Consider the following 15,647-nt stretch of genomic DNA (forward strand, 5'->3'; position numbering starts at 1 on the left):
ATGGATACTTTCCATTTGCCCAGCGAACAGAAAAATATCCATTCATATGCCTCGTGCCAACGAAACAGACATTTGAAATAGTTTCACTCACCGCTTGAGGTTCAGACTTGTGCCCTTTTTACTGTTGGAACAGCCTCGACTTTCAGTTTCAGTCTCCCTGCAAAGCCAGCGTCGTACTGAGCCTAGTTCCTAAAACAGTCATCCGTGTAGTGTAGGGAACAAATTCATTCATTTATTCAACAGGACATTTTCAGTGCTGTGTTGCTGGGCAGGATAAACAAACTGCTCGTCTTTCGGGAACTCCTAAAACAAACGCTGGAACAAATGCAAGACGACACTTATTTTTGTTTACACGTTTGTTTATGATGGCTCCCTCATGTATACCGCTTTCATTTGGAGTGTCTTGTGCACGCCCTCTGAAATTAATGTCATGCATAGCTACGCAAGATGCAATAAGCAGCCGACCGGTGGAGGCCGTGGAGGGGCAAAAAGGGACTGGATATTTTTGACCAATCCATTATGAACTGGAGTGACAACCATGGGTCCAAGCATGCATCGCATCAACAGTTTCAAGGCATGAGACAAATATTGATAAACACGATAGCAAAAGTCACCAACTTACAATAACGGCTCAAATAGTTTTCATGTTTCTAGTTACTTCAGAAGCTGAGATTTAAAAAAAAAAAAAAGTGGCCTGAAATACCATCTTTCCCTCCTGTTCATGCATTTTCCATTCATTTCCACTTTCCCTCCGTCCCCCCCAGTTTAGCTCAGTTTCTTCCTCTTCCTCTCACTATCTTCTCATCTTTTTGTCTGCTGAGCAGCTTCCCTTTCCTATTGTTTCCTCCCTTTTCTTTTAGTGCAACACATTCACCCCCACCTCCTACTCTCTTCGAGCCCACAGCACTATAGGCGATGCAAATAAAGAAAGGAAGACATCATTTGTATTCTGGACCGTGTCTGTGATGCGAGTCGAGAGAGGGGGGGGGTTGTTAAAGTCACAGTTTGAAGACTGGTTAAATGCATCGGACATGAAGGCGAGTGTTGAGGGGCGCTCAGCCACATAGTCAACACATTCGTTTCCTCTTAAGGAGTGGATTTGACCTTCAGCAGCAATGAATAGGCCTAACAGCACCACCCTGCAGCATAATCTACTTAATATCATTAAAATGATTTTAACTTCTGCAGCTAATTGAAATTACACATTAAACCTTATACTTGCATCTTGAGAATTATTCAACCTTGCCAATTTGTGCATCATTACCCAAGTGGTTTCGACTTTGACACAAGACTTGTCTGCATTGCGCTCGAGCTTGCTGGTGGGTTTAAGGATCGTCTAAATATAGACCCACAGTTTAACTTCACAGTTGGATAACGATGCCGTTAGTGGAATGGGAGAGTGAGCGGGTTCCATTCATGGCCTCTCGAGTGCTCATCAATACTCTTGTTTGAGCGCTGGTGGCATAGTGTGCGAAGATGCATTCAAATATGCAGTTGCTCGAGTGAGCAGTGCTTGTCCGCTCCCATGGGTGTGCGCATGGATGCCAATGTGTGCCAGTATGTGTATTTTGCCTTGCATCTGTACCCCTGGCAGCGATGCTTGGTCAGCATTTAACACCCTCTTGTCACTCACAGCATCTCCTGCAGTGCTGTGAGAGGGAGAGAGATGGGCGGGGGTTGGGCTTTGGGCTTTGTTGACCTTGCAGCAGAACGCACCAAACAGTTCCAAGTGATACTAGCTCAGACACACTCTAGCAGATGCATCTCTGCTGCTGGCAAACTCCATCCCCATACTTTTGATAAGCACTTCCCTCAGGCCGGTTTACTGGCAAACTCCATCCTCATACTTGTGATCAGCGCTCGCCTCAGGCCGGTTCACAGGGCCCTAGCTTCTCACAAAGCTGGAGAAAGTGAACAGAATGGAAAACACAATCGATGGGGGGGGGTGAAACACACACACACACACACACACACACACACACACCGAAGAGAACTCACATAAAGAAAAAAGTTCAGTCATTCATGAAGCCACGAGAGACAAAGACAGCGTATCTCAGTTCTTGCCGCAGGGCTAGAATTGAATAGAGATGCATACACTGAGTACCACGGATTTCTGGACTACTTTGTACAGAATTACATGTAGTAATGTAAAGGTAAAGTGCATTACGCAGCTATACAGCGCTGTTATACAGAGGCTTTCACAGAAGAGTCGAGATAAATGCAGAAATACTGCTGGGTTTGCTGGGTTTTTCTGCTCAGATGAGGGACTCCAGAACAATACAGTTGGTCACCTGCGACAACTCAAACCCCAAAAATGAATAGTTCAAGCAGACGCAAGATTGTGGATTTTTATAAAGCGTCACTTTGCTTCAGACAGCTGCAACTTTCTCAACCCAAGAACAACCTTGTTGCAGCATAGTTCAAGGTCCATGTAACGCACTCTGACCAACAGTATGCTTACTCTATGTCACGTTACAAAAAGTGACGCAGTGTTTAGAAAAATTATTTTATATATATATATAAATATATACATTGCATAAAATATTTTTGAAAAAGAAGTGGGAAAAAAAAACAGAACTTTCAAACCCTTTTGTCAAATGTCGTCTGGAACACTTGTTCCATATTAGAATTTCAATAAAAATTGGAAAATGATTCCATCAAAGCATCGTGGCCCTTCAGCGTTGCCCCTCTTAACCATGATACATGCAGCACAGGCCGCAGACTGGTCTTACCAGACTGAATAAGACACTCTGTTGAATTAGTCACCAATCAAACACAAGCTCTGGAAACTGAACGGAACGGAAACTGTCTATCAGTACCAGCAAGCAATGCAAACAGAGCATAGTACACAGCATAAATCGGAGTAATGCTCATGTACCAATTATTACTACATTAAAACATTTTGTAAATTTTAGCACCATATAAGTCGACCTACATCTTTGTTTAAAAAACTCCACTACACCGCGTGCCTTCTGCATATCAAACAGTGTTTACTGTGTCACTAAACTTTCTCAAACACAGAACGCCTGCGGAGCAATACCACCTGTGGTGTGTTTCAAAATGGCCCTATTTGGAAAACCACGTGGCAACACGGACCACGGTACCCAGACAAAGTCTGAAAGTGTCTGATGCAGAAGTAATGAGGTGAAAAAAATCCACAATATTTGCATTTACTCAAACCGCGATGAAATTCTGTACGGAGTAGCTTCCTCCGAGTAGCTCAACCACGAGGATTCTCCAAACTGAGAGCACTCTGACTTTGATGTAAGCAGGTAAGACTCTTGACTATTTCTAAAGACTACATACAAGCCCACATAAAAAAAATAAAATAAAAAATATCTCTTTTCCCAATGTCCCAATTTTTTGTTCGTCTTACAATAATGATAGCAAAAAGTAAAGAGTGGCTTCTTTTCATCTTATTTATCGATTCTTATAGTAGTCTGCAAAAAAACATTATAGAACATTACTAACGCCAGATGGAGTCTGGTGTAGATCCGGCATGTAATACACCCACGTGGGTTGATGGCACAATTTATCTTTTTAATGTTTTTAAAATGAGATTGCAGTTGTGAAAAACTTCTCCAACCCCAGTTAAAAAGCCTTTCTACAGCAGAAGTCCACTAAATTTACATGAAGTCGTACAGAATTTAAAAAAAAAAAAAAAAGCAGTATATGAGTTTTATAAATTTTTTTCTGGTTCCTGGGGGATATGCAAAAATTATGATAAACAAAGGTGACGTGACTTGAATTCAACCGAAGATTCAAATATGAAACGTGGCTGTGCATTTAGAGGTGCATGAGGCTAAAAAGCTTTGGCTGCATTAGCTTCTGTAAGCATAACACACCTCGTTTTCCTGGACTGTCTGCGGCTGTGTTGCTTACTGGGTAATGCAGGTTTCAGATTTTGACAAGGAGAAAGCATTTTGAAATGGATGATGTATCTGAATCTGCTTTTTGATGGGATTTTTATTTGATACCATACAAGGTGTGCTATATGTGTAATGACAGCTTGTCAAGCTAGTATTTAGCCTGTTTACTACTTCATTTATCCAACCTCCTGCCACACAGGGTGGCCTCGAATGTTTACACAAAGTTTCACACAATTATCAGACATAATGGAGATTTCCATGGGCATGAATAGACTTCCTGTTGACTCGCATATATACCAACACGTGAGTGGAAACCAGGCGTATTTAAATGCATGGTTCCAAATACATTTTTTTTAGGCATTGTAGAAAAGTATGTCATTCATACTAATAACAATAGGAATTTGAGAGGCCTGCCCTTAATACAGGCATGGTATGTGTAGCGTTGTGCAGAGTGAAATTTCCTCCACTTCCAATTTAATTTTAAATCTGTTATTTTGTTCTGCAAGGAGCAAAAGCATGTCATATCATTCATCACAGTTCGCCACATCGTAACTTCAACCTCAAGTGTGTGTTCTCGTCCTCTGAACGTATTCCCGCTAGACTTCATTTTTCCCTGCGCACACAGTATTGGATATTTTAACACAGAAAAATTATAAACATCGGCAACAACATCAAAACAAATAATCATGTAGGTTGCATCGCAATTCAAGACCAGTTTCATCAAGTACATTCAATATCAACTTGTTTCTCAAAGTCAGCCAATCATGTCTTCCAAACATTGTCATATTAACCAAATCAATCATGTATCAATTTTAAGTTATTTATTTATTTAACCATGAACAACAGACGAGCAGCGCGGGCTCTTAAGATCGGCGCTCGAGGTAGCAAGGCTATCAGTGCTAACAACTGGCTAACCATTTTCAGTATGTAAAAATTGGCTTTGTTCTTAGACATTATAAATTAAATAGTCTCTGTACTTTTCCATGATGACCTAAAGTGATCCACGAATGGGGAGACAAAACAATTAGCCTGGGCAAGCAGGTGCAGATTCACACACTCACATTGTTTTGGCTGATCCAGAGAATATGACGAAGCATGTTGAACCTACTCATGTCCAATCATACTCGGTCGAGAGTGAGTCCAACCTATGAGGCTATAAATGCAAATGATACCCGGAAATCAAGGCTCAGTCTGATGGATTTCCTGCAGGAGCTCTGTTCCACTGAGCCCAGTGCTGATATGCTTTTTTTGGGGGGGGGGCTTTTGTATGCCTTTAATGTTAGGACAGTTGGAGAGAGAAAGGAAGCAGGGGGTAGAGAGAGGGGGGAGACACGCAGCAAAGGGCCGCTCGGTGCAGGACTCGAGCCTGGGCCAGCTGCAGCGAGGACTGCAGCCTCTGTACATGGGGCGCCTGCTTAACCCACTACGCCACCGACCGCCCCAGTGCTGATATACTTTGACATGTGACTACCAATAAAAACTTTATTTAACTTGAGATTCCTCCGGCTTGTTCTTGAGCAGCCATTGAAAGAATCGATCTAACAAGTACGTTTGGTTCGCTAACCACATAAAGTCCAACCGGGATCATAAACTACCACATAGCATATTTGCCCGTCAATAACATAATTCTAAATCTCCCTTCTTACCTGCAAGGAGCAAAGGCATGTCATATTATTCATCACAGTTCGCCACACAAATCATAACTTCATACTCAAGTGTGTGTGTTCTCGTTCTCTGAACATATTCCCGCGAGACTTTCTTTGTCCCTGCGCACACAGTAGCTAACGCGTCCTCTGCTGGTCGGGGTTAGACACTGCATACTGTTAGATAAAACGATATTTCTCACTCAATAAACCGATCTCCTACCTTATTAGAAAACACCCAGACTATTTTCACCACACTCTGAACATGAGCTGTACCAAATGGGAAATCAAATCAAACATGTAAATAATAGCAATGTAGGAATATCAACCCACTGATGGCTCTGTATGCCACATAAGCAAAGCAGTTCCAGTAAAATGAAGGCCTCGACCTCTGAGAAATTGCAGTACATTAGATGATGAGGGAAATGTTGACGTTACAGTAAAATCCTGGTTATTCAATCTGCCCTACTTTGTGTGTGAAATACCAACCAGGTTTTAGCTCTCAATTGATCAAGTCTGTCAAACTCAAACAACGTTGTTTATTTAGGGTTTGAATGGTACTCAGCAGCAGCAAAGCAGGCAAAACAGAGATGGTAGTAGGGAAGAGAGAGGATAGATGATGGGATAACAGTTGTGGATTAAATAAAATGTACAGTCAGGGACTAGGAAATGAAGGTCAAATGAAAGGGAAGTACAGTCAGACGATGAAGTGAGAACAAGAAGCCTTCCTCAGCATCCGAGTCTTTGTTCCTTAGGGGCAGGATGTAGCCTGGAATATGACATTCAAAGCAGCATTGATGGATCATGTTAACTACAAATCCCGTTTCATGAGGCCTTGTCATTCACATCATGGATTGATGATGTGCTTTCAACTGTTCTTTGCTCCACATTGGAACACATTTGAGGCTTTTTGGGATAAAGCATTTGCTGAGCCGATAGAGGGCTGTGCTTTTTTGGAGACTTTCCTTCTCCCACATGCTCACCTCAGTTCCACTAGGAGCTTCCCCCGCTTTGAATAATCCTACTTTGAACACAATAAATGCACAATAGGAACAAACATTTAGGGAATTTGGATCCAAATATGTTTTAAATGTTTGATTTCAACACTTGAAAAACAAGGTTTTTTTTCCTCACCCCCTTTTTTTTGCTCCAGTGCATGTTTTAAGATGAGGCTACATCGTGATGACTCTTCAATATCCTCTGAGTGTGTATGATGTCTGCCGGTCATCAGCAAAGTCCACTTAATACTGGGGTCATCTGATTTCTACTGATTTCTACCAAAATGTCCAATTCGAGGCTTTGAAATAGCAGTCCTTAAACTGTGACGTCATCGTTGCTACATCTATCTTTTATGTAGAGGCTCTGGTGGTTCATCCTTGAGAGAAAGTAATCTTGTTAGCGGAATATACAACGATAAAGTGCTTAAATATTTTGCAATAAGTCAACTGTTTTCTCAGCTGCATAAAACATGAAAAAAGTTTCAGAAGTCTGCATGTGTGGAATGTAATTTATTGTGGGATTAAAGCTTTGAGTGAAGAGCTACTGTAGATTATGTGCATGTGAATCAGCTCAACTGTGATCTATCAGTAGTTCTGTGAATCCATAGAAGTGTTTTAGATTTATTCCCTGTTGGTAATGTACAACCAACTTAAAGGCATATTACATTAAGAATGAATGAAAGATTGGTATTTGTGTGGTTACCGTAAATTTGTGGGCCAAATAAATGCTTAACCTGTGAACGCTATTCACAGCTTAAGAAACAGTGCGAATCTATATATATACACCACGCTCCCCACAGATGGAAGCTTTGAGTGACTTTGTCGAAATAGGCCACATCATCATCCTATTAATTTTCTCTCTCTGAAAAAAAAAAGAGAAAAAGAAAAAAAGACTGAGCTAAAATAAAAAGAGACCTCTCAATCCCTTTTTCTGGCTCTCTGTCCCATCTGACCATGGGTTCGTTAATGATCTCATTTAAGGGGTCATGGGTTTCCTAATTGGAAATGGGCGGACTCCTGTTGCTGTGGACTGACCTGTGTGACGGTCTAAAGTTAGCATCGACTTTTCGTCCTCACTAAAAATACTCAAACTTCTGTCACTCGCTGTGCCCACAAACACACCCATCCCCTTTAAATTGCTCAAATAACCTTTGGACCTCCCTCGACGGAGTGCTTTCCATTCAGAACATTTCGTGCAAATGTGAGTTAATGCATCCAGGTATGTGGGCTTATTAGGATTTAATTACTTCAACACATACAGTATGTACTGTAATCAGAGAGGATGGAGAGGAGGAATAACACGCTACAGTGATAAAACAAAGAGGGAGACAACCTTTTCATCAAAAGCATTTGGTGTCTGTTGCAGGGCAACGTAACACCTGAGGCCCTTTCGTTCACTCCAGTGCTCTGCAACATCTTCACATGACCTAACAAAGTCCAGTTGAGCTCGGTCCAGCAGAACACTGCTGCAATCCCATCACTTAAACAAAAATCAGCCAAACTGCAACATCTGATGCTTCAATAGGTTCTATTCACTTCACGCTCTTCATTCCTCATTAGTGGCTCGATTCCAGTGACACCAACACAGAAAACGGCAACATGCTGTACACATGCATGCCAACACCAGCACCATGATGTTGCGCTAATGTCCCCAGACACATACACAGAGTAGTGAATCCCAAACAGGCAGCGCCGGGCATGTTTTACACTGATCAGCATGTGTTTCAGTGAGACCATCAAGCTCTGTCCAGATGCCGGCCACATAGCCAAACATCTGTCCTTGACCTTGTCAACAAAAACTAACCAGGGAGAACTCTGGGGAGCCAGTAGGCGTCCCATAGCCTTCTGTCAGGGTCCATTATGATAACGGGGGCATTCACTAATGTGTCTGTTTGCCACATTGGCATGCATGTGTGCACACCTGTTTATTCCTGTTTGTATTAGTCTGCAGCATCAGTGCAGGGTCACTCTGGCATAAAGTTTTGTGTATACTGTATGTGCTCGCGTAGGAAGGGAATGCACTGGTGGTTTTTAATCTCCCGTTCGTTTTCTTTTCCAAAACCTGGCACGCCATGAAGAGCATGTGACGTCCCCCTCTTCATCTAGCTTTGACAAATTCTGTCAATTGATTAATGCAGCAAAACACGGGGGTTAATTGCGCTTTTCCTGAAATCAGCGCAAATGCAAATTTTTAATTATGCCGACAACCTCTTAAGTTGCAGAAGCACTGTGGAGACAAGGCGGCCATATGCTCAGCAATCTCAGTGGCTGAAATTACGTATCAGCTCGCAAAAGAAGTGAGAGAATGCAAAGAGCGGAATGATGTTAGTCCGTGCAGAGTAAGCACTACACCTCCCTTTCAGCGTTATCAACTGACTGACCATTTCCTGACATCTCTCATCTTCGGTTGCAAGCCTACGCAAACAGCTCCTCCTATATCTTTCCCCATCCAGTCCTCCCACCAGCAATGTTCTGTTCTACTTGCACACATTCTCAATCATATCACCGCACACGCCCCACTACACAGCAAAGGGGGGCGGGAAAATAGAGTACCAGAGGGCAACTGGCAAAGTATGATAAAGGATAGCCTCCCCCAACATTACACAAGAATACACACAAAGTTACTGTATGCACTCAAGTGCGCCTCTGTGCAGCCATCAGGGGCATTCCTTTCACGATGTCTTCTTGTGCATGAAGCCAGAATGCAGGTCTGCACAATGACGTGCAGATCAGGTGGTCTCAATGGCGTGTCTCCTGTTACCCTTGAATGGTGGCATCTAAATGTCCGGCCCTTTGATTATGAATTACCACTATGTACCACATGATGGGGCAGGAGGTCACTGCAGCATCCAGCAGACTGGAATCCTCTGCCCATTCCATGACTCCACTCTCAATCATGTTGAAGGACAAGTTGACAATGAAAGCGTCAGTCGACTCAATAAAAGCTGATTGTTCTGGTCAGCAACCATTTGAGAGCTTGACGTCTTGGAGACGAGCCATTTACTTTCACTCTGCATTCTGGCTGACCTTTTTTCTCGCACAATGCTCGCGACGTCCACTCCCTTGGCCGCCCGGACCAGGCAACTGGATACCTGGTCCCTGGAGAAAAATCTAGGCGTAGTAGCTTATCATCATGCAAATAGGTTGTCGGATCATTTCTGTCCCGTAGCAGTGTTTGAAGTACCCATTGAGTCAATATTAAAACTAAGATATGAGAAAAGTAGCTATCGTTTCTCTAAACTATTCAAACAAAACGGCAGCAACTCCATGCCACACCATTTGCATCAAATTGCACCTTTAACTGGTCGATGGATTGCCATAAGATTAGTTCAATGTTTTCATGCATTCCTCTGTGGTTATCCCCGGTTTGCTGGTGTCATAAGAAGATTGCTATTTTTTATTTTTTCATTTTAGTGGATTGCAATTAGGAACAAACATTCAAGCTCCTCTTAGAATGAATTCTTGACATTTCTGGGATTCCTGCAGTTCGTCATCTTCAGTTTGCTGGATAGGTTAAGCCAAACTGACAGTCCCACTGGCATTACCGCCGGCTTGTGCTGACCATCAAAATGTTATCATGCATTCTAAAATGAGATGGTAGAGTAGTACCTTTAAAGGGCATTTTACTTATCTTTTTGACAACTCAAAGCACTTCACACTACAAACCACGTATAGTCACTTCTTTATCTGTACAATACTGGCCTGTGAAGAGGTTTTCTCTATCATGCGCACACTCACACGGTGACAAATGCATCAGGGGCAACATGGGGTTCAGTGTCTTGCCCAAGGACACTGCCCAGTGAGCCCCAAGGAGGTCATGAATTAGTGTGAGTAATGGATGTTCCACTTTCATGCGACAATTATCATAAGAATCGTGTCTTCATTCAGTTCAGCAGTGCTCGCAGCCATCGGTGGGCTCTGATCTTGAACCAAACACAACATGGACCCACAAGAGTAGATGCTGTGGCGTGGAAAACGGTGTCAAAGTGGAAGGGGAACACAGGGGATCACACAGAGCGCACTTCTTTTTTTTTTTCATTTCTTTTCAAACCAACATTTTGCTGCTCCTGTCATTAATCTCATACTGGCAACATGTACACACACACACACACACAAACAGGCTCATGACTTTTAATGCACTTTCCCATGCTGTGCACCTGTCCCACTCCCATCGACACAGAGATGAAATTTATGCAGTGGAGCCACAGCTCCACACAAGCTTTTTTCTGTCACTGTTTTCAGACATGAATTGCTGAGACTACAAATGTGCCCAACATTGGCTCTGGACTACCCGTGGAGTATTTCCAGCTTTATATCTTCAGCACTATACTGGTTCTACTTCTATATCATATCCCAGATATTTCCAGACACTAAAGTAAAAAGAGCTCTTTTTGTTTTCCTCTGTGGATGTCCACCACAGTTGTTGTAGTTGTTTGATTTATTTTTATTTTTTTCCTTCACAAGGCTTATTTCCTGTTAAGACAACTGCTTCTACTGGGTTGAAAACCACTAGCAGCATAGCCTATACCACCACCCTCTGGTGACACGACGCAGACAAGTTTACTTTAAAGCAGTCACAGAAATGTGTGTAATGCACATGTCTTTTTTGGAGCTTTTCAAAAGATCTCTTCAGATTTGCTTAGCAAGAATGGAAACCAGGACAGTGATTCCAAAAAGTATGTATGAGTACATTCTAGTAAACGGGTTGCTTGATTGAGCTGAAGTCGAACTAACTCTAAACTGGATTTAGCACCACAACCTTATTCAAGTTGATCTAAAGGGGGTCATTCAGATGTAACTGCTCGGACCACTTCCTTCGGCATTGTGAATGTAAATGTGCCCTTGGCCACACTAAAGAACCACCCGCTCAACTGATGTATGAAAAAGTACATTTGGCAGAGATGTAAACTCTGATCATGAGTGGTTACGATCACATCTCCCAAGATGCACGCTTGCCTTTGTCCTCCCTGTCCTCCTTCTCACACGGAGACATATGCATAAGCTCTGCCTCTATCTCTTTAACTCTGATTTCCTCACACGCACAGCCACATGCTGAGGTCGCCTCCCACAGGAACATCATTTCACATCTGAGTATTTCACACTCCACAGAGCTTCCTGTTAAATCACTGGATTCCCATGAAATCGGGAGAAGATATTCCCCATGTATCAAGCCTGACTTTTATATCTAATGGAGAGAGAGTTGTGGCCCACGAGAGGCAGGACAAAAATAAGATGGTCACTGCAAATCCTCATGTATTCCAATAGTATCCAGTTCTATGAAGACCCAGACAGGGGAGAGACAAAGTTTTCCCAAGTAGTTAGTTTGAAGTACATTCACATGGGGCATTAGAATGCGTCTAAAAATGTGACTGATTCACATATCCATGGAATGAACGTGTCAAATTCTGATGGTTTGAGCATAGAAGGTACACCCCAAATTGTCAGTTTTGGACAGGCAGGATTCCTCAAGCTGGTAATTTAACACTCTTGGCACACGTTGGCATGGTAACATGGAAAATGTAGGAAAATCTTTTTTTATGCAATAAAAAAGTTTTCTTGTGTGTCTCAACGTCTCGCTGCACGGTGGTTCGCACTGTTGCCTTGCAGAAAGAGGGTTCCTGGTTCAAATCCCGGCTGCAGCCTTTCTGTGTGAATCCCCCCCTTCACCAGTGACCCTAAATCCGAATGTTCTGGATTCAAACAGTTAACCACGACATTTTCCTCACTTTAACCAAGTTCTTTAATTGCCTCGTGAAGTAGCGGGCTACAGTCGTAGAGCAAAGGAAGTAAAAAAAAAAATGGACACGGTTGGACTCAAACGCAAATCACATGCTTCGGAATCAGGTGTCAGTCCCCCTCCTCCCCTTTGAACTTCTTAATTAGTCTATGTTAATTGTGCAACCCAGGCCCTATAGAATGACATTTTCGTTTAGTATTGGTGCAGCCTTGTGTGTCACTTACCAGTGCAGGAGGATGACTGACAATATGCAACTCCACAGTAGCTCTGGAAGAAAAGTACCACGCCATACCAAACACACTCTACTATGGACTTCTGTCCGTAGAATAAGGCTGTTCTCAGGCTCACATTTGCCTCTTTTTACACTCACTACCTTGAATGCTGTGCACGTACATGGCGTAGAGTTTTATATTCGTGTCAACTTTTCAGATTTTTGTTTCTTTACGTTCGGCCGTCCGTTGCAATACTATGAAGCATGCCTCATTACCGAGCCACTAAAATTGCATTAATTCCCACCTCAAATCTGAACACAAGTGCACAAGGTTATTCGGCGTTTGGTTTGATATGTTAATGAGTTTGTCTCAGAGAAAATCGTTTTCTGTCACCACTGATCTAAGTTCTAGATGTTTGCACTAAATGGATTCAGACCTCCGTGAAAAGCAGTGAATTGTTCAGATAGCCTCGAGTGCAGTACCTAGAACTGCACGGTGAAAACCAATTGCCCTAATTTCAGCATCCTTTTAATCGGACTTCCCGGCCATTCGACAATACTTATCAAATTTTCATTAAACAGTCCTAAGGTTTGGGGTGATTTGCACTGATTTAGTTACAAGAAACATCTCTGAAGGGAAATTAGCTCATTACATATTCTATTGATAAAGCTTTTTTACTGCCCTGCCTGTTAGTTTATTTTTGCTTCAGGCTCAACATGACCTTCATTGTCCTGAAATTCCTTCTGTTTTTGGTGACTCTCTCATTTATCTTCCGTTAGTCTTTCAGAACAATACGTTACATATAAGTCAACCTCGATGACTCTGGTTTGCCTTCTGGGCCTAAATGTGGTAAAACCTTTTACTCATGCAGTTAATGTGTTATAAGATGACAAATGTCACTTTCTAATTGGCCAGCGCTGGGGAGACAGGAGAGCATTGCTGTTTGGTCAGCTGTTAATCGAGGAGGGTTGGCGGCAGCGGCGGCGAGAAGGATAACAATCTGAAACAGCATTGTGAATGACGCAATGAGAGAGAAAGAGTTTAGGTCTGGTGTAAAAACCACCCCTCATGCCCGAGTCTGCCACCACATCTGTCCGTCACCGCGATGTAACGTCATGGCACGCATTGGTTCCACAAATAAGCCTTTTTAAAATGGACAGTACATCTCTCACCGTCACTGCAGCAGTGTGTGGTACAGACTGTGGTACCACAGATGATGTTAATGTACAAGAGCACACCCTGCAGTTTCATTCAAGCCTTCACTCTAAAGCATCACCCGCACAGGAACGTAATGTGTTTCCTCCCCCCCTCCTCCCTCTCCCTCGCTCCATATCTTCCTCTCTTTCTTTCTGACACACACACACACACACACACACACACATACACACAGACACCCAGTGAAACACACAGTGAAGAACACATCGGCACACAGTGCTCAGGGAACCAATCACCATTGCCTGTTTTCAGGTCCTGTTTGTAAATGGGATTCTTACGGGAGAGGAGGAGGAGGAGGAGGGGGAGGCAGGCACCGTTGCATTTGTAGACATGTAGATGCTACACAGAGAAATATCAGCGACCAATTTTCTATTTTTTTTTTTTAATTACACCACCTTGAAACGTTTCTGTTTGCGGCTCTGCAGATCTTTTTATTTTTAATCATTTACAGTTTTCCTTCTCTTTTCATCTTCTTTGAACTCTCTGCCACTTTCTGTCCTTTTCAGATGCTGCAGAAGAATTGTGACTGCTGCACTAAGACAGTCTTCATTCCACTGCTTTTCCCTCACTTCTCCCCCTGACATCATGCACTGTTCACTGCCTCTTCTGCATTTTCTCCTCTATCCCATCATGTCACTTTCCCCTCCACTGCAGAACAGCTGGCTTACTCCACAACGTCTTTTTTCTCCGTCATTCCATCTTTCTCTCCCATTTCTTTCCTTCTCACCGGCACAACTGCGTCCTAAAGCAGCTTCCAGTGCAGGTAAAGTGAATGACCACCAACAGGACTAAGAGAGGCACTTACCTTCTGTGACAAGGTCTTTGTCTGGAGTGCTTCTGAATCCTTTCTTGAATGAAGAGCGGCGAGGCAGCGAGCTTCTGGCAGCTGAAGAGAAGTGGAGGACAGAGAGAAAGAGATAGAAAGGGAGAAGAACAGAGATAACAGAGAGTGAGAGGTATAGAGAGAGAAAAGTGGACTAGAGCAGGCGGGCTCAACGATCCAAGAAGAGGAGGAGGAGGGTGCTCCGGCTAGCTGGAGGTGAGATGAAGGGGAGAAAGAGAGAGGTAGGGAGAGATAAAAGGAGAGGGAGGGAGTTTGCAAGGGTGCACTGGATTGGGATAGGAGGGGATTGTGTGATGTTTGAGGGGAGGAGGGATAGCAAGGAATGGAGAGAGAAGTTAGTTTAAAAAAAAGAGGAAGGAGGGACAGGAATGGAGGCAGAGAGGGAAAAAAAGAGAGGAAAATGGGTTTAGTGGTAAAGAGGAGGGAGGATAAAAGAGTGAGAAGCTTACAAGGGAATACTCGTAGCCGAGTAATGGAGGTGGAAAAAGGCAGACTAGAGGAAAAGGAAAAAGAGGGGAGCATCACAAAGAGAGCTGGGGGACAAAGTGGCAGAGAACATGCCAAAAAACATCCAGAGGAAAATGAAAAACTGGGTAAAAAAAATGAGTAGAAGCGCAAAATTGCAGAAAACAGCTTCACTACAATTATAACCTTCAACGGGCTCAGGAAATACAAGTACAACTTATGTCAAGCCGTCCCCGGAGACGATCAATTCCAGAGTGCAGAAAATGTCCTTCTCTCCATTAAATCACACTGTAATCCAATCTTGTGTTAGTGTGTTGCAGGACTGATACTGCAATTAACTCCGGGGCAATAACTTAGCAAGCCGAGCCGGCCAGTGGAGGACTGCTGGGGGGCGAAAAGAGACAGGAAGAAAAGAAGAGGAGAGATTTTTCCAATGCGTAAGTGACAAAAAATGGAATCAGAGAAGATGGTATCCATGAAAAAAAATGTGGCGTGATAATGGCACAGGGCATTAGACAGGACCCGTGGAGAGGAGAGTAGGACAAGCAGTTTAGCCTCCGGCTCAATGCACTCCGGGATGAAGGGAAGGATGTGGGGAGAGGGGTACAGGACAGAAGAAAGAAGGATGAATGGGACATGGTGATATTATGAAAATCCACTGATC

The 15,647-nt window shown here is 43.1% G+C and overlaps 1 protein-coding gene across 1 annotated transcript in view; it reads right to left on the reverse strand.

Annotated features, from left to right (window-relative positions):
- pvalb6 (parvalbumin 6) overlaps positions 1–14,708 on the reverse strand; it is a 51,219-nt gene extending 36,511 nt beyond the window's left edge. The window contains exon 1 of the mRNA XM_075454099.1: positions 14,480–14,708. The gene's annotated coding sequence lies outside the window, so the exon portion shown is untranslated. The remainder of the gene's footprint in view (positions 1–14,479) is intronic.
- Positions 14,709–15,647: the final 939 nt, after the last annotated feature.

Source organism: Odontesthes bonariensis, chromosome 21 (assembly GCF_027942865.1).
Source record: "Odontesthes bonariensis isolate fOdoBon6 chromosome 21, fOdoBon6.hap1, whole genome shotgun sequence".
Lineage (NCBI taxonomy): Eukaryota > Metazoa > Chordata > Actinopteri > Atheriniformes > Atherinopsidae > Odontesthes > Odontesthes bonariensis.